The sequence below is a fragment of the Pristiophorus japonicus genome, unplaced genomic scaffold (genome assembly GCF_044704955.1).
Source record: "Pristiophorus japonicus isolate sPriJap1 unplaced genomic scaffold, sPriJap1.hap1 HAP1_SCAFFOLD_85, whole genome shotgun sequence".
NCBI classification, from domain to species: Eukaryota; Metazoa; Chordata; class Chondrichthyes; family Pristiophoridae; genus Pristiophorus; species Pristiophorus japonicus.
Genome location: NW_027254772.1, coordinates 1,500,134 through 1,519,141, shown reverse-complemented (window position 1 = coordinate 1,519,141; position 19,008 = coordinate 1,500,134). Strand labels below are relative to the sequence as shown.

Here is a 19,008-nt window from a genome sequence, read left to right as displayed (position 1 = left end):
GCCTGGCTAGCTCAGTCGGTAGAGCATGAGACTCTTAATCTCAGGGTCGTGGGTTCGATACCAACGTTGGGCGATTTCTTTTCATTTAATGTTGCTTTAATGGAAAACCTCTGACCGAAACGGCACAAAACAAAAATGTTGCTTTCAAAGTCATTAAACTCCGAAATTCCCACGCCCCGCGAATCTCCTAAATCAGATGCCTCTACTTTTGGCGACTCAATCCATGTCCCTTTGCAATGTTGTGCTCCCAGCCACACTATAAAATGTGCCACTAACTGATCGAATCATGGAATGGTTACAGCACGGAAGACCATTCGGCCCATCGAGCCCGTGCCGACCCTCAGCGAGTCCCACTCCCCGCCCTTTCCCCGTAGCCCTGCAATTGTTTTTCCTTCAGACACTTATCCATTTCCCGTCTGAAAGATAAGATTGAGTCTGCCTCCACCGCCCTTTCAAGCCGTGCATTCCAGATCCTAACCACTCGCTGCTAAATGGCCATCTCCTGTTCCTATGTATGAAGTCTGGGAAACACGAGATCAATTCCTGCCACGCTCACTGCCTTCCGAAATATAGCACCGTCATTCTCTTCTCGTAAAACCAGCTCCTGAAGAATCGGCCAGCTGTGTAGTTTAAAGCTCTGGTTATATTCCTAAGGTTGCTTTAGAAACAGTGTTTCTGTAGTGTAGTGGTTATTATATTCACCTCACACGTGAAAGGTCCCCGGTTCGAGCCCCGGTGGAAATTGTATTTTGGAGAATACTTTTGCTGTGAAATAAATTGAACAAAAGTCGCCCCAGGTTCCTTGTCGCATGAGCACTGAACATTTTAAACCAGTCTCCAACATACAGAGTGAGTAAAGTCAGATAGGGGAGAAAACTCCATCAATGATTCAAAATCCTTAAATAATTAAAGTTCAGTTATTGAAGTTTCCACTGTCCCTCAGTCACAATTCTACAAAACAACGCTGTCGGTTAATGAATGGGACACAAAACAAATAATCTTCACCCATCCCCATCCCCCGGCACACAGTTTAATTAGTTGCATGTCATTATTTTAAAGATTTTGAAAGGAATCGTCTGCAGCGATCTTCCAGTGAAACATGGAGAGCCTACTCAAGTCGGTACCACACACGATGGTCTTTCAGGATGATATATTGGTTATGCGTCTGGACACCGTCGAACACATACAAAACCTGGAGGAGGTCCTCCAGCGACTGGATCGCGTAGGGCTGCGGCTGAAGAGGTCGAAATGCGTCTTCTTGGCAACAGAAGTGGAGATTTTCGGGAGAAAGATCACGGCGGACGGCATTCGGCCACAGACGCCAAGACCGAGGCTATCATGTACGCGCCCAGGCCACAGAACGTCACGGAGCTGCGGTCAATCCTGGGACTCCTCAACTATTTTGGTAACTTCCTACCGGAGTTAAGCACCTTTTAGAGCCCCTACATGTGTTATTGCACAAAGGTGAGAACTGGGTATGGGGAAAAAAAACAAGTAATTGCTTTTGACAAAGCCAGCAACCTTTTATGCTCCAACAAGCTGCTTGTACTGTATAACCCGTGTAAAAGACTTGTGGTAGCATGTGACGCGTCGTCGTACGGAGTCGGGTGTGTATTACAACAAGCTAACATTGTAGGGAAGTTGCAACCTGTAGCCTATGCTTCCAGGAGCTTGTCTAAAGCCGAGAGGGCCTACAGCATGATTGAGAAAGAGGCATTAGCGTGTGTGTTCGGTTAAAGAAAATGCATCAGTTCCTGTTTGGCCTCAAATTTGAGCTGGAAACCGATCACATGCCCCTCACATGCCTGTTCGCTGAAAACAAGGGGATAAATACTAATGCCTCAGTCCGCATACAAAGGTGGGCACTCACGTTCTCAGCGTATAACTATACCATCCGCCACAGGCCAGGCACTGAGAACTGTGCGGATGCTCTGTCGGCTACCATTGCCCACCACGGGGGTGGAAATGGGGCAACCTGCAAACTTGTTGATGGTGGCGCAGCCCGCAGACTTGTTGATGGTCATGGAACCATTTGAAAATGATAAATCACCTGTCACGGCCCGCCAGATTAGGACATGGACCAGCCACGATCCTCTGCTGTCCCTAATAACAAACTGTGTATTGCATGGAATCTGGGCCAGCATCCCCGTTGAAATACAAGAGCCAATCAAGCCGTTCCAGCGGCGAAAGGACGAGCTGTCCAGTCAGGCAGACTGCCTGTTGTGGGGTAACCGCGTAGTGCTACGAAAAAAGGGCAGGAAGACGTTCATCTCGGATCTCCACAGCACACACCCGGGTATAGTAATTATGAAAGCGTTAGCGAGATACCACATGTGCTGGCCCAGTATCGACTCTGACTTAGAGTCCCGTGTACGGCAATGCAGTGTATGTGCTCAGTAGAGCAACGCGTCCAGAGAGGCACCACTAAGTTTGTGGTCCTGGCCCTCCAGACCAGGGTCGAGGATCCATGTCAACTATGCAGGCCCATTTCTTGGTAAAATGTTCCTGGTGGTGGTGGATGCTTTTTCAAAATTGATTGAATGAGAAATAATGTCGGGAAGCACCGCCACCGCCACCATTGAAAGCCTGAGGGCCATGATTGCCACCCACGGCCTGCCTGACATACTGGTCAGTGACAACGGGCCTTGTTTCACCAGTGCCAAATTTAAAGAATTCTTGACCCGCAATGGGATCAAACATATCACCTCGACCCCGTTTAAACCAGCCTCCAATGGGCAGGCAGAGCGGGCAGTACAAACAATCAAACAGAGCCTCAAACGAGTCGCAGAAGGCTGACTCCTAACCCGCCTGTCCCGAGTACTGCTCAGCTGTAGCACGAGACCCCACTCTCTCACAGGGGTGCCCCCGGCTGAGCTACTCATGAAAAGGACACTTAAAGGCAGACTCTCGCTGGTCCACCCCAACCTGCATGATCAGGTAGAGATCAGGCGTCAGCAACAAAATGTAAATGATGGTCGCGCCACTGTGTCACGGGAAATTGATCTGAATAACCCTGTGTATGTGATAAACTATGGAAATGGTCCCAAGTGGATCGCGGGCACGGTGATAGCTAAAGAAGGGAGTCGGGTGTTTGTCTTCAAACTAGACAATGGACAAATTTGCAGAAAGCACCAGGACCAAACGAGGCTGCGGTTCACAGACTGCCCTGAACAACGCACAGCAGACACCACATTTTTCGAATCCGCAACACACACCCAAAGGATCAACGACACCACCACGGATCGGAAATCGAACCCATCACACCCAACAGACCAGCAAGGCCAGACTCACCCAGCAGCCCTGTAGGGCCAACAACACGCCAGTCCAGCGAGGGCACAGCCAACACACCAGAACAGACATTTGTACCGAGGCGGTCCACCAGGGAAAGAAAGGCTCCCGACCGCCTCACCTTGTAAATAGTTTTCACTTTGACTTTGGCGGGGGAGTGATGTTGTGTCTCTGTAAAGCATGCACTCCCATGTTTCACCACCAGGGAGCGCATCACCTGAAGTTCCAAGGGATCCCAAGAGACTGGATGCTCTCGTTACAAGTTATTACTCTGGAAAGTTTCAGACCGGGCACTTGTTCAGTGTTGCTGGAAGGCCCAGTGACCGGGATATCCTCTACCCGGGGTTTTCCTGAGCCTGTTCTCGGTGTACGGGGAGCTTTGGTCCGGGTCCGAGATAGCTTGTATCATGTGACAATGTACCCCGGACTGCTCTTGTTCCATTTTATCGTCCACAAGTTTTCATTTCAAAAATGTTTCCGCCAACAGGCGCTCAATCCCTTCTCTGCCAAACGTTCCTTTCACAAACATTTCTCTGACTGGAACTGCACCAAACAACAATGTTCCTTTCAAAGTCATTAAACTCCCCAATTTACACGTCCGCAATTTTAAGAACAAGGACTGAAAGCGCATTGCGATCAGAAAATTGCCGGACCCCCTGTGGTTAATAACAGAGCTTTTGATGGTTGATCTCCGTACACAGCTTGGAATTCAGGAGAACCTGTTTCGTGGTTTCAAGTTCGAGATAAACCCACGGGGCGTAGCCATCAGGCGCCTGGCAGCAATCAGCGACAGGAAGATGCAACTGAAGCAGGCCCGGCTATCACCGGCATTACCATCGCCGAATCCCCCGCCATCAACAGCCTGGGATCACCATTGACCAGTAACTGAAGGGGATTGACAGTAGCAATGTTGAGAAGCCCGGCTAGCTCACTCCGTAGAACATGAGACTCTTAATCTCATGGTCCTGGGTTCGAGCTCCACATCGGGTGAATTATTTTCCTTAAACTTTTGTGTTGCTTTCACGGGAATTAATCTTCTTTTGCACAACGAAAGAAATGCTAACTGTTTTGGTCTCCTTATTTAAGGAGCGATATACTTACATTGTAGTCAGTTCAGACAAGGTTCACGAGGATGCAGGAAGAATGTTCCCGATGACAAGTTGGCAAAAATAATTAAAGTCTGTGAGATACTCAAACATTATTTCAATAATTAATCTACCTACAAGATTTGAGATACAACAAGGATCCATAGCTTTGCCAAGAACAGCCAGCTCACTTGGTCAAACATAAAACTCTGAATCTCAGGGTTGGGGGTTTGAGCCCCACGTTGGGTAAATAGCTTTTGTTGCAAGCCAGTAATGACATGGACTCTTTCACTAATCCACTCCAACTTACAGTAACACAGTCCCGCCTAACGAATGAGGAATTGTGGGTGACTGCATGTTGATCAGCAGAGAACTTCCTCCTCTCCGATTCCACTAAGGCTCACCGTCCCACGATCACCTCTCGACAGGACAGGCTGCTGTCCAGATCGATTATACAGAGGCTTGGAATACAAGGGCAGGGAGGTTATTCTTGAACTGTTTGGCCACAGCTAGAGTACTGCATGCAGTTCTGGTCACCACATTACAGCAAGGACGTGATTGCACTGGAGAGGGTACAGAGTAGGTTTATGAGGATGTTGCCGGGACTGGAGAATTTTAGCTCTGAGCAGAGTTTGGATAGGCTGGGTTTGTTTTCCTTGGAACAGGAGATGCTGAGGGGAGAGGATTGAGGTGTATAAAATTATGAAGGGCCTGGATAGAGTGGACAGGAAGGACCTGTTTCTCTTAGAAGAGGGGTCAACAACCAGGGGGCACAGATTTAAAGTAATTGGTCGAAGGTTTTGAGGGAATTTGAGGGGAAATCACTGGAACTCACTGCCTGAAAGGGTGATCGAGGCAGAAACACTCAGCACATTTAAAAAGTACTTGGATGTGCACCTGAAGTGCCTAACCTACAGGGCTACGGACCGAGAGCTGGAAAGTGGGACTGGGCTGGGGAGCTGTTTGTCGGCTGGCACGGACACGATGGACCGAATGGCCTCCTTCCGTGCTGTAAATTTCTCTGATTCCATGAAGAGCAATTAACATTTTAAACCAGTCTCCTAAAAGACAGAGTGAGTAAAGTCAGATAGGGGATAAAAATCCCTCAAGGGACACACTGGGTAAGATAAAGGAAAAAGGTAAGCTGAGGACAGATAGCGAGAACTCGACACTGCAGAAACTCGAGAGGAGTAGAAAAAGAGCAGGGGTGCAGGATCAGAACAGCCACGATATTATTGGATGGTGGAGCAGGCTAGAGGGGCCGAATGGCCGACTCCTGCTCCTTACGTACTTATGTTAATTGTTGAATCATTGCCTATTGCACGCACTTTACTTGAGGTGTCTGATTCAGAATGTTCATTGTAACATGTAACAGTGTAATATCTCCAAGTTGGGAGATGTCACTAAACTGGGTGGCGGTGTGAGCTGTGAGGGGGACGCTAAGAGGCTGCAGGGGGACTTGGACAGGTTCGGCGAGTGGGCAAATGCATGGCAGATGCAGTATAATGTGGATAAATGTGAGGTTATCCAGTTTGGGGGCAAAAACACTAGAGCAGAATATTACCTGAATGGTGGCAGATGAGGAAAAGGGGCAGTGCAACGAGACCTGGTTTTAATGGTTCATCAGTAATTGAAAGTTGGCATGCAGGTACAGCAGGCGATGAAGAAGGCAAATGGTATGTTGGCATTCATAGCGAGGGAATTTGAGTATAGGAGCAGGGAGGTCTTACTGCAGTTGTGCAGGGCCTTGGTGAGGCCCCACCTGGAATATTGTGTTCAGTTTTGGTCTCCTAATCTGAGGAAGGACGTTCTTGCTATTGAGGGAGTGCAACAAAGGTTCACCAGACTGATTCCCGGGATGGCAGGACTGACATATGAAGAGACTGGATCAACTAGGCCTGTATTCACTGGAGTTTAGAAGGATGAAAGGGGAACTCATAGAAATATTTAAAATTTGGATGGGACGGGACAGGTTCGATGCAGGAAGAATGTTCCCGATGTTGGGGAAGTCCAGAACCTGGGGACACAGTCTAAGGATAAGGGGCAAGCCGGACTGACATATGAGGAGAGACTGGATCAACTGGGTCTTTATACATTGAAATTTAGAAGGATGAGCGGCGATCTCATAGAAACATTTAAAATTCTGATGGGACTGGTTAGTGCCATTAGCTCAGCCGTTACTTCGGAAAACCAACTTTGTGAAAAGTTTGAATTTGTCTTAATGTAGTCGCTGCCTGGTGTTTTTGTTGTCATTTTCAATCTCCTTCTTTCACACTGAAACAAATGGTTACCCTATTTGTAAATTAGGAATGCGAGATTTTTAGAGAGAGTTTATTTAAATGCTTCACAAAAACATTCTGATCACGACAGCTACCGGGGTTCGATTCCCAGTTAGAGAAGTAATTTTGCTACCACCGTTTTTAATTAAAGTGAAGTAATTTAATTAAATTACACAGATGACCCAAAGCACTTCAGAGTGGTGTCAAAACAAATGAGTTGGTAATTAGAAATAAGGAATGTCAGAAGTTGGATTTGAGTTTCTGGGATGGAGGATGAATAACCCTCTGTGCACTGGAACTGGGAAGGGTGAATAATGAATGAGTTGTTTCCGGGTTTGAAATCCGGCTTTTATCTGCTGGTATCAACCGATAGCATTGTTTAGCAGAATGAAAGAAATGCTAACATGATCACTGAGGGACAGTCGAAACTTCAACAACTCAATTTTAATAATTTGTGAAACTTGAATCATTGAGGAAGTTTTATTCCTTTTCTGATTTTACACACTCTGTATTTTGGGAGACTGGTTTTAAATGTTCAATGCTCATCATGGAATCAGAGAAGTTTACAGCACGGAAGGAGGCCATTGTCACATGAACAATGAACATTTAAAACCAGTTTTTGTTTCAGAAATAATGTTTCCACTCGGGATTGAACCGGGAACTTTTCGTGTGTGAGGCGAATGTGATAACCGCCACACTACAGAAACTGGTGCCTAATTATTTGCCCAGAGAGAAATGTTCAGCAACAAGCTGAAATACTCAATCCCTCTCTGCAAAAAGTTCCTTTCACAACATCTCTCTGACCGGAACTGCACCAAAATAAAATATTTCTTTCAAGTGTGCAAATTATTTTCGTTTAACTTTTATTTTGCTTTCATTGTATAACATCGTTAAGGAATCGATAATCTTCTTTTGCACAATGAAAGAAATGGTAACTGACGGAAAGTCAATCGGTCAATAATTGGTTCTGTGCTCTGCATGTTGGTAATGTAGCCAAGATGATCCAAAGATCTCTGGGAAAGCAAGTTATGAGGAAGACACAAACAATCTGCAAAGCGATATCGATAGGCTCAGTGACTGGGCAGTAGTTTGTCAGAGTGAGTATAATGTTGGAAAACTGAGGTTATCCACTGTGGTAGGAATAATAGCCATCCTCACTATTGAGTGCTGTGTGTGGCCACCTGCAGGTTGATTTTGAACTTTTGTGTCCTGTTATGTGAAATAAATGAGGGCAGCAGGCGTAACTCTGCCTGACACCGGGAAAATAGTGAGACAGACCTTGGAACAAGCGTCTGGTTATTGCCAAAAAGCAATGTAAATATTAATTCTGGAAAACAAATGTCTGAAAGAACAGTGACCCCGACCTGATTGGAACACAAAACATTCGGATTTACCGTTAGATACACTACCATTGCGCCACGAGGCCTACACAGTGCGGTGGAGATGTTCGTCGAAATGAAGGATCTGCAATACAAGGGGCTTGGAAATCAGGAGAACCAGTTTCGAGGTTTGAATTTGAGATAAACCCATGGTGCAGAGCCAACAGATCCCTGGAAACGATCAGTGACAGGAAGATGCAACTTAAGCAATCCTGACTAGCTCAGGCGGTAGAGTATGAGACTGTTAATCTAAGGGTTGTGAGTTTAAAACCCACGTTGGAAGAATTATTTTCCTTACACTTTTTTGGTGCTTTCACAGGAAAACATCATTAATGAACCCATAATCTTCTTTTGCACAATGAAAGAAATGCGAACTGAGGGAGAGTTGATCATTTAATCATTTATTCTGTGCTCTGTATAAGAACACAAAAAGCAGGAGCAGGAGTCGGCCATTTGGCCCTTCGAGCCTGCCTTCTCATGCACTGACACAAATTTTAACCGTGTTTTGAAATGAGCAGTGCGAGATATTTGGAGGGCACATTTCAATGCTTCACAAAACCATTCCTTTCGCTGCAGCCACCCAGGATCGATTCCCGGTTTGAGAAGTAACTTTGATATCTCTGTTTGTAATTGAAATGGCGTCATTTTATTAAGTTCGATGGATGTCCCAAAGCACTTCAGAGTGGTGTCCAAACAAATGGGTTTGTAATTAAAAACACTGAATGTCAGGATTGGGATTTGAACCCACGCCTCCAGAGGAGACAGTGACCTAAACCAACGCCTTGGACGCTCGGCCATCCTGACTGTTGGATGCGCCAGTTTCAAGTTATTACACTGGAATGTTTCAAAACGGGCACTTGTTCAGTGTAGCTGGAAGGCCCAGTGACCGGGATATCCTCTCCCCCGGGGTTTTCCTGAGCCTGTGCTCGATGTACGGGGAGCTTTGGCACGGGTCCGAGGTAGCTTGCATGTGTAGGCTGCTTGCTGGCTTCAGGTGGTCTCTTACCAGTGTGATCAATTCTTCAAACGGCTTGCTTGCTGGTCTCTCCTGTGCCAGCAGGTCCTTCATTGAAGCGTATGTTTTCGCGCCGCAGCTGGTCAAGAGATGGGCTCTTCTCTTGTCTGCCTTTTTGTCGCCTAACCAGTCTTTGGTTACAAAGCTTTGCTGGAGCCTTTCTATAACGTCCTCCCAATTATCTCCAGCATTGTATTTTTCATCTGAGCCGTTGGTCGCCATTCTGTGGATTCTGTAATCCCGTAACTCGTCGCCACTGAAAAGTCCTGACCCTGTAATACAGACTCACACGAGGCACATACTGAAGTCAAGTTCACTCTTAACCTGCACCTTTATTACACAGCTCTCGAATGCCACACTTGCTTGAGACCTATCCTTGTCTCCCTGTCTGGGAAAGATATCCAGTGTCTCCTGCAAATGCACCCCTGGTGGTAAGGTTAATTTGTGGTTACAGGTCATCTCTGGTTACAGTCATGTATGGCATGGTAAGGTACAGTTATGTACAGTAGTGTGAGATACATGACAGTGTTGATATTTATGGTGATGACAGCAATTATTAATCGTCTCACAGACCTCAATTATTTTTATGCGATGAATTGATCGAGGATTGAAACCAGGTTAGTGCGCCAGATCTTAACCCCTCGACCACCAGGGAACAGTTACGATACATGTCGATATACTTATATATATTTATATATGACCCTGAATATCAACGGCTACCTACCTAGACCTCGTGTTGCAACGGTAGTGTGTCTAACTTTGAGTGAGAGAAATTGTTCCACAGTGGCACCCATCTCATCTTTTGTTCACTTTTAAACACTAGAAACTGAGACAGGGGAATAAATAGAGAAACCAAAGCACAGGGTTATAGACAAGAGGAAGAGAGAAGGGGAAAAATACTGTCCCCACCCAGAACGAATGCAGAAACCCCTCTGCTGCGCTCGGGGTGACCACCCACAGCCTGGATACACTAACGTCCCAACAGCTCATTGACTGTCGGAGTGGGACTGTGCGGTGCTTCAGAGGACAATTCGAAAAAGCAAAGTCACTGATTCCGTCTCATGTGCTCCTGCAATCAAGAAGAGCAACACACTAAAAATGCTCCAATAATGGTTACACCTTATCTTCAGAATTTTTTTAAACAGTTGGCTCGTTGGTCTAGGGGTATGATTCTTCTTTCGGGGTTGATACTTGAAATTTGCGAGAAGTCCCGGGTTCAAATCCTGGACGAGCCCTCAATTTACCCAAGAATTTTGAAATTGCATCGAACTTTTGCAAAGAAGGTTTTGCATTTCTTCAACACTTTTCAGGAACTCATGACACCCCAAAGCGCTTTATAGCCATTGAGTTATGTTTGAAGTGTTGAAGTGTTGTATTGTGGGGAAAGATGTGCCCAAATCACCACACACAAACCGCAACTCTTTGCGAAGGAGTTCGGTGCAAATAATCAGGTGCCTCAGGGCCTTGGATTTTCTGTGAATGAGTTTTGCTTGTACCTGCGTTCAAGCTTGAAACAGTAACTGGGCTTCCATCTCACGGGAGCAGTGTGTAGCGGTTAGTGAGTAGGTGACCAGGTTGATGTGCGCCGCTTTCAATCTTTGAAATTTCACCAAACAAAGAAACGGTGAATCCAACTGTCCCTGTAAGCGACGGATTGAAGGGATCGCTGCTCCAAACAGAGCTGGAACACGCACAGTGCAGGAATAGGGTCCGCAACATTAAATGTCAAAGTTATTAAGCAGACAATAATTAAACATACACTTAACAGTACTTACAGCCAAACCATGCGAATGTTAGCCGAAGAACTCAAACAAGTTACAGTTCCCAGCTCGGTGTACAAATTGATCAAACATTAATCGGATTCTAAACGATCTGTTCCAAATGGCACATTTTATATCTTTTCCTTACCCCTGCTACGTGACAATTTAAACTTTTAATAGTATTACCGAACACAAGTGCCCAACTTCTGATGTAAGGTCATTAACCTGAAATGTTAACTCTGTTTCTCTCTCCACAGATGCTGCCTGACCTGCTCAGTGTTTCCATCATTTACTCTTTTTATTCTCCAAACTTATAATCAGAATATCACTTCCCTTGTCATCTAACTACACTCCTTCCTGATATGTAGCCTTGTCCTACAAACCAGGCTCCTTTCGGATGATTCAGGCATTCATTGGAATTATAACTTCTTAATGATAACAATTATGTGAAGTATGTAACGATGTAATACTTGCCACCAGAGCGCGCGACTGTTGGAGTCCTAATGGTCACCTGCCCACACGAACAGGGCCAGTATAAAAGGTTGGCTGCCATGTAGTTCAGGCACACTGCAGTTGTAATAAAGAAGACTAAGATCACACTAAATTTAGCTCACAGAACTCAGCCTCGGGGAGTCCTTCTATGCACAACAATTGGCGACGAGTAACAGAATTCGAATTTTCACGCAACCATGGCTGCTGTTGGAATATTAGAGAGATCCAAAGAGGATGATGATTGGGAAGCCTTCGTCGAGCAGCTCGACCTGTACTTTGTGGCCAACGAGCTGGAAGGAGACACTAACGTGGCCGAGCACAGGGCGGTTCACCTCACCATCTGTGGGCCTAAAATATACAGCCTCATCAAGAATCTGCTCACACCGACAAAACCAAAGGAGAAGGAATATTCAGCGTTGTGCACACTGGTTTGGGAGTACCTGAAGCCGAAGGAGAGTATCCTCATGGCCAGATATCGTTTTAACACGCACCATCACTCCGGGGACCAGGACCTGGCGGTTTATGTCACTGACCTGAGACACCTCGCGGGACATTGCTATTTTGGAGCTACGTTGGGGCAAATGCTGTGGGACTTTTACGTGCTAGGCATCAGCCACGAGGTCATTCTTCGAAAGCTGCTGCCTGCTGAAACCCGAGACCAGAGCAGGGCCATCGCGATCCCCCAGGCATGCATGGCCACGGACGATAACACCAAACAGATACTTTCTCAACATCAAAGCTCATCGGCAAGTACTGTGCATAAAATGGTGTCGCTAGCAGGCCGAAATGCATATGGCAGGGTCTATACGTCTGTGGCTGCAAGACCTGTGATGACTCAGAGTCCGCCATCGGGGATCGATGTGAATCTATCAGTACCGTGTTGGTGCTGCGGGGATAATCCTCGGGCCCATCAATATCGATTCAAGCACTACGTGTGCAAAGGCTGCACAACGATGTGGTACCTCCAGTGAATGTGCAAACGTGCTGTGACATACCACGTGGCAGAGGATGATCGATCCGGCACGGATTATGCAGCACAGGCAACTCAACCCGAGGAACAAGGACTCCCAGGTGCCGGTGGGGATGTTGCATTTTATCAGGGAGGCTTTGAGGGTGTGGCCGAAACGTTTCCTCTGCCGACCTGGGGCTCGCTTACCGTGTCGGAGTTCTGAGTAGAGCGTTTGCTTAGAGAGTCTCGTGTTGGGCATGTGGACAATGTGGCAAGCCCAACGGAGCTGGCCTAGTGTGGTCCGTGCTTCAATGCTGGGGATGTTGGCCTGATCGAGAACACTGATGTTGGTGCGTCTGTCCTCCCAGGGGATTTGCAGGATCTTGCTGAGACAGCCCTGGACCTATTTCTCCAGTGATTTGAGATGTCTGCTGTATATAGTCCATGTCTCGGATCCATACCGCGGGGCAGTTATCACCACCGCCCTGCACACCATAAGCTTGGTGCCAGATTTGAGGTCCTGGTCTTCAAACACTCTCCTCCTCAGGTGATCGAAGGCTATGCTGGCACACTGGAGGCGGTGTTGGACCTCGTCTTCGATGTCTGCCCTTGTTGATAGTAGGTTCCCGAGGCGTGGAAAATGGTCCACGCTGTCGAAGGCCACACTTACAGCCTTCTTAAATATAGCACCCTCATTCTATTCTCTTGAAACAAGTTCCTGAATTCTCGGCTAGCTGTGCAGGTTAGAGCTGTGGTTTTATCCTGTGATAGATTCTATCATAGTGTTTCCGAAGTGTAGTCGTTATCACATTCGACTCACACACGAAAGGTCCCCGGTCCGAAACCGGGCGGAAAGATCTTGAAAACTTGAAAATGGGCCGAATGGCTGACTCCTGTTCGTAACTCTTACGTTCTTATGATCTCTTGACCTTTCACAGGAGAACAAACTCTCCTCTGAACATGCATGAGAAAGCTCCAGAAAATATTTCCGGCCGAGGTGCTTTCGCGTGTGAGGCGAACGTGTTAACCGTTACACTGCGGAAACATCTCCACTTTCAGCACCAGATTACCAAAATTAAACCCAATGAGATCGGGATAAAAGTTCCTCACATGCTCAGGGCAAAATATCTGATTGATGGTCCACAAAAGAATGAACAAACTTCAGCACGAGGTCAGACGGAAATGTTAAGCGAGCACGTTGACTCCTGAATTGCACTTTTTAGGAGTTGGTGATGACAAAACAAATGGGTTCCGCTTGAAGATCAGAAAAGTCACAAGTGGGATTCGAACCCTCACCTTCAGAGAAAACTGCAATTTGAAAACAGCACCTTAGACCGCTCGGCCATCCTGACTATGCAGTGCTTTATGTGGCCACCTGCAGGTTGATTTTGAACTTTTGTGTCCTGTCACATGAAATAAATAAGGGCAGCAGGCGTATCTCTGCCTGACACCGGGGAAACAGTGAGACAGACATTGCAGCAAGGGTCTGGTTATTGTCAAACAGCAAATGAAATATTAATTCTGGAAGAAAAATATCCAAATAAACACTGACCCTAACGTGATTTGAACATGCAACCTTCTAATTTGGAATCAAACACACTACCGTTGCACCATGAGACCGACACAGTGAGCCGGAGATGTTCGTCTGTATGAAGGTTCTGCAATACAAGGGGCTTTAAAATCCACGCCCATTCCCACCAGGTATCACAAACAGCGCTCACCGGACAGTCACCGAATGGTTTGCTCGAAAACTTTTCTCTTGCTTTCACGGGAAACCGTCATTAATTAACCCCTCACCTTCTTTTGCACAATCAAACAAATGCTAACTCAGGGACATTCCTTACTTCAAATCATTTTGCCTGTGCTTTACATCTTAACTCGAAAGCCATATACCATTTTACTCACTGTATTTTAGTTTTCTGGTTCAAAGTCTTCAGGGATCTGGGGCAACTTTTATCAAATTTAGCAGCACCGGTTTTTCCTATCGTGCACACAAAATAAAATCACTCGTGAAGATAAAATCCCACCGTGCGTATTTTCAGATTCAATGCTGTCGGATTTCAAATAAAGTGAAATAATTTTACAGTGAAAAGATTTGCAAGTGTTACTTGTATTTGTGTCTTTAATTAAACTTTGTGGCGTCTGACTCCCGTTCATGCCACTGCTGAATAAGAAAGGAGGGTTTGACGTTGACCAGCTCATCCTTTATATTCAGTGGTTTCTCACCCTTTGATGGGCTGCAGTGCAACGGATATCACGTTGGCCTCACACGCAAAAGGTCCCCGGTGGATCCGTTTTCTCTCAGTCAAAGTTATCTATTTATTGAAGTGAAATAAAGATCAATCAAGGAATAAGGGAGCCATTTTACCAGGAGAAAAAATTGCAAATGCTGGAAATCTCAGCAGGTCAGGCAGCATTTTCCAGGAGACTAAACTCGGGAGTGAACCAGGGACCTTCCCCGTGTAAAGCAAACGTGATAACCACTAAACTACAGAAACCTCTGGTACAATAACCCCAACAGAGGGGAGGTGACCAGTGAGCTCCGTCTGTGCTGATCGGCATTGTGTGTTGGCTCACCGAAAGCAACTTAGTCCTGCACTGAATGTTCTCAATCCTTCTCCAACGCTGCCCTTTACAGAAATGTCAGGGATCACCCAGCCACCGTGTTCACTTCCACATCCTCACAGTGGGGCCACAGAGGCTCCTACCTTTCTCTCCGCGATCAGCGAACTCACCCAGTTTACAAAATCAACCCGGAATTCATGCCCGGAAAAGTCAGATAGTCTGTAAGCTCGGTCAATCACAGAAAGTATTGGTATTCATGGTGGTTACAGCAATTATTAATCGTCTCACAGACCTCAATTATTTTTATGCGATGCATTGATCGAGGATTGAAACCAGGTTAGACCACCGGGTCTTAATTCTCAACCACCAGGGAACTGTTACGATACATGTCCATATATTTATATATATTTATATATGACCCTGAATATCAACAGCTGCCTACCTAGACCTCGTGCTGCCCACGGTAGTGTGTCTAACTTTGAGTGAGAGAAATTGTTCCACAGTGAGACCCATTTTATCTTTTGTTCCCTTTGAAACACTAGAAACTGAGACAGGGGAGTAAATAGAGAAACCAAAGCACAGGGTTATAGACAAGAGGAAGAGATACTGTCCCCACCCAGAACTAATGCAGAAACCCCTCTGCTGTGCTCGGGGTGACCACACACAGCCTGGATACACTAACGTCCCAACAGCTCATTGACTGTCGGAGTTGGACCGTGCGGTGCTTCAGAAGACGGGTCGAAAAAGCAAAGTCACTGATTCCATCTCATGTGCTCCTCCGATCAAGAACAGCAACACACCAAAAATGTTTCAATAATGGTTACACCTTATCTCCACGTTTATCGAGCAGTAGGCTCGTTGGTCTAGGGGTATGATTCTCACTTCGTGGTTATTGCTTGAAATTTGCGAGAGGTCCCTGGTTCAAATCCCGGACGAGCCCTCAGTTTAACCAAAAATTTTGAAATTGCATCAAACTTTTGAAAAGAAGGACTTGCATTTCTGCAACACCTTTCAGGAACTCATGACGCACCAAAGCGCTTTGCATCCGTTGAGTTGTGTTTGAAGTGTTGTCGTGTGGGGAAAGATGTGCCCAAATCACCCCACACGAACCGCAACTCGTTGCGAAGGAGTTTGGTGCAAAAATTCAGATGCCTCAGGGACTTGGACTTTCTATGAATGAGTTCTGCTTGTACCTGCGTTCAAGCTTGTAACAGTAACTGTGCATCCATCTCACGGGAGCAGCGTGTAGCGGTTAGTGAGTAGGTGACCAGATAGATGTGCGCCGCTTTCAATCTTTTAAATTTCACCAAACAAAGAAACGGTGAATCCAACTGTCCCTGCAAGCGACGGATTGAAGGGATCGGTGCTCCAAACAGAACTGGAACACACGCAGTGCAGGAATAGGGTCCGCAACATTAAATGTCAGAGTTATTAAGCAGACAATAATGAAACATACACTTAATAGTACTTACACCCAAACCTTGCGAATGTTAGTCGAAGAACTCAAACACGTTGCAGTTTTCAGCTCGGTATACAAATTGATCAAACATTAATCGGATTCAAACTATCTGTTCCAAATGCCACATTTTATATCTTTTCCTTACCCCTGATTCGTGACAATTGAAACTTTTAATAGTATTACCTAACACAACTGACCAACTTCTGATGGAAGGTCATTAACCTGAAACGTTAACTCTGTTTTTCTCTCCACAGATGCTGCCTGGCCTGCTCAGTGTTTCCAGTATTTACTCATTTTATTCTCCAAACTTATCATCAGAGTATCACTTCCCTTCTCATCTAACGACGCTCCTTCCTGATATGTAGCCTTGTCCTACAAACCAGGCTCCTTTCTGATGACTCAGCAATTCATTGGAATTATAACTTCTTAACGATAACAATTATGTGAAGTATGTAACTATGTCATACTTGCCACCAGAGTGCGTGAATGTTGGAGTCCTAATGGTCACCTGCCCACACCTGCAGTACCAGTATAAAAGGTTGGCTGCCATGTTGTTCAGGCACTCTGGAGTTGTAATAAAGAAGACTAAGATCACAATAAGTTTAGCTCACAGTACTCAGCCTCCTGGTGTTCTACTTTTCACAACAATTGACGACGATTAACAGAATACAAACCTTCACACAACCATGGCTGCTTTTAGAATATTAGAGAGATTCATAGAGAGTGAAATATATGAGGGCCGCAGGCGGATCTCTGCCTGACACCGGGGAAACGGGGAGACAGACCTTGGAGCAAAGGGATATGGATGGAATCGGCAAAACTTGAGGGATCTGATTCAGGAGAGTCGCGGGGTCGTGGAAATTCGGGAGTTTAATGACTTTGAAAGGAACATTTTTGTTTTGTGACGTTTTGTTCAGAGAAATATTTGTGAAAGGAATTTTTTGTAGGAAGGGATGCAGCCTTTATCCTTTTGCCTTAGCACTTGTTTCTGGGTGTCAGGATCATATTTCGTTTCAATGTTATTCTTCCAGAATTAATATTTCATTTGCTGTTTGACAATAACCAGACCCTTGCTCCAAGGTCAGTCTCACTCTTTCCCCTGTGTCAGGCAGAGATCTGCCTGCTGCCCTGATTTATTTCATGTGACACGACACAAAAGTTCAAAATCAACCTGCAGGTGGCCACACACAGCACTGAATAGTAATGATGGCCGAGTGGTCTAAGGCGATGTGTTCAGGTCACTACAGATAGTGTTCGAATCCTATTGCAGACATTTCTTATATTGAATCATTCGGCAGAACCCATTTGCTTTGTCACCACCAACTCCTTAAAAGTGCGATTCAGCAGTCCACCTGCTCGCTTAACATTTCCGTCTGACCTGGTGCTGAAATTTGTTCATTCTTTTGTAGAACGACAATTACTTATTTTGCCCTGAGCATGTGAGGAACGTTTCTCCCGATCTCATTGGGTTTAATTTTGTTAATCTTGTGCTGAAAGTGGAGATGTTTCCGCAATGTAACGGTTAACACCTTCTAGTTTTTTGAGTTCATGCTCAACTTTCTCCTTGAGTGCATATGGTACGGAACGGGGCTTGTAGTAAACCAATCTAGCGTCCTTCTGTACCCTGACACTCGCCTTGAAGCCCTGGATCGGACTGTCCGTTTCGCAGAACACCTTTGGATACTTCTTGATAACCTCATCCGTTGATGAAAATCTCGCTTCCACACAGAAAATCTGACTACAATCCAGCTTCAGTGAGCTTAATCAATTTCTACCTTGTAAGGCAGACTTGTCTCTTTTCACAACTATTCGAGTCAAGTTCTGAAATTAATCTTTCTATTTCACCGATCGGTACAGTGATATGACCAACCACAGGAATTTACTCTCCCGAATAGCCTCGCTGCTCTATCTTGGGTTTCTCCAGTTGGAAATCACGCATCGATGTGGATTTTGATGCTTTCCGAATCACTGTCCGTTAAACTAGTGCTCCTGATGATGTGTAACTCTAACATCTCATCGTCCTGTTGTTGGTCTTCCATACTATGTAGTCTCTTGGGATTTCTACTCATAGCTTTGAACGCTGGAGTCATAGCTTTAAAAATAGGTTTACCCTTCAGTCGGCATGACTTCGCAAGATGCCCAGTCTTTCTGTCGAAGAAACACTCTGCCTTCACGTGTGGAGAACTTTGAGCAATGTGTTGTCCCAGGCACCTACAGCATGACTTCGATGCTTTGGTAGAATTTCCAGTTTCTGAGGCTTTTGGCTCCCTTGTTATACCTTCAAATGCTCTGATAATGACTCCACGAGACAATGTGTCGTTATTTAACAGTAGTGACCTGAGTCCTTTATTGATAACCACAGAGTGAGGATCACACCTGGTGGCCTACCTTTTATACTAGGCCAGGCACACCTGTGCAGGTAAGCTACAAGTCTCCCACTGCAGTGCCCTCTGGTGGCACACCTTGTAATAGTACAAGCAGTTACCATGTCGAACACATGACAGGCGTCACTGTGGAACCGTTTCTCTCACTCAAAGTTAGACGCACTACCGTGGGCGCCACGAGGTCTAGGTAGGTAGCCATTGACATTCAGGTTCATATATAAATATATATAAATATATCGACATGCATCGTAACTGTTCCCTGGTGGTCGAGGGGTTAAGATCCGGTGCACTAACCTGGTTCGACATGTATCGTAACTGTTCCCTGGTGGTCGAGGGGTTAAGACCCGGCGTAC

The 19,008-nt window shown here is 45.8% G+C and overlaps 1 non-coding gene across 1 annotated transcript; it reads left to right on the top strand.

The window, feature by feature from the left end:
* Positions 1-73, top strand: trnak-cuu (transfer RNA lysine (anticodon CUU)). The gene has a single exon. It is a non-coding gene; the product is annotated as a tRNA-Lys (tRNA).
* The last annotated feature ends 18,935 nt before the right edge of the window (positions 74-19,008 follow it).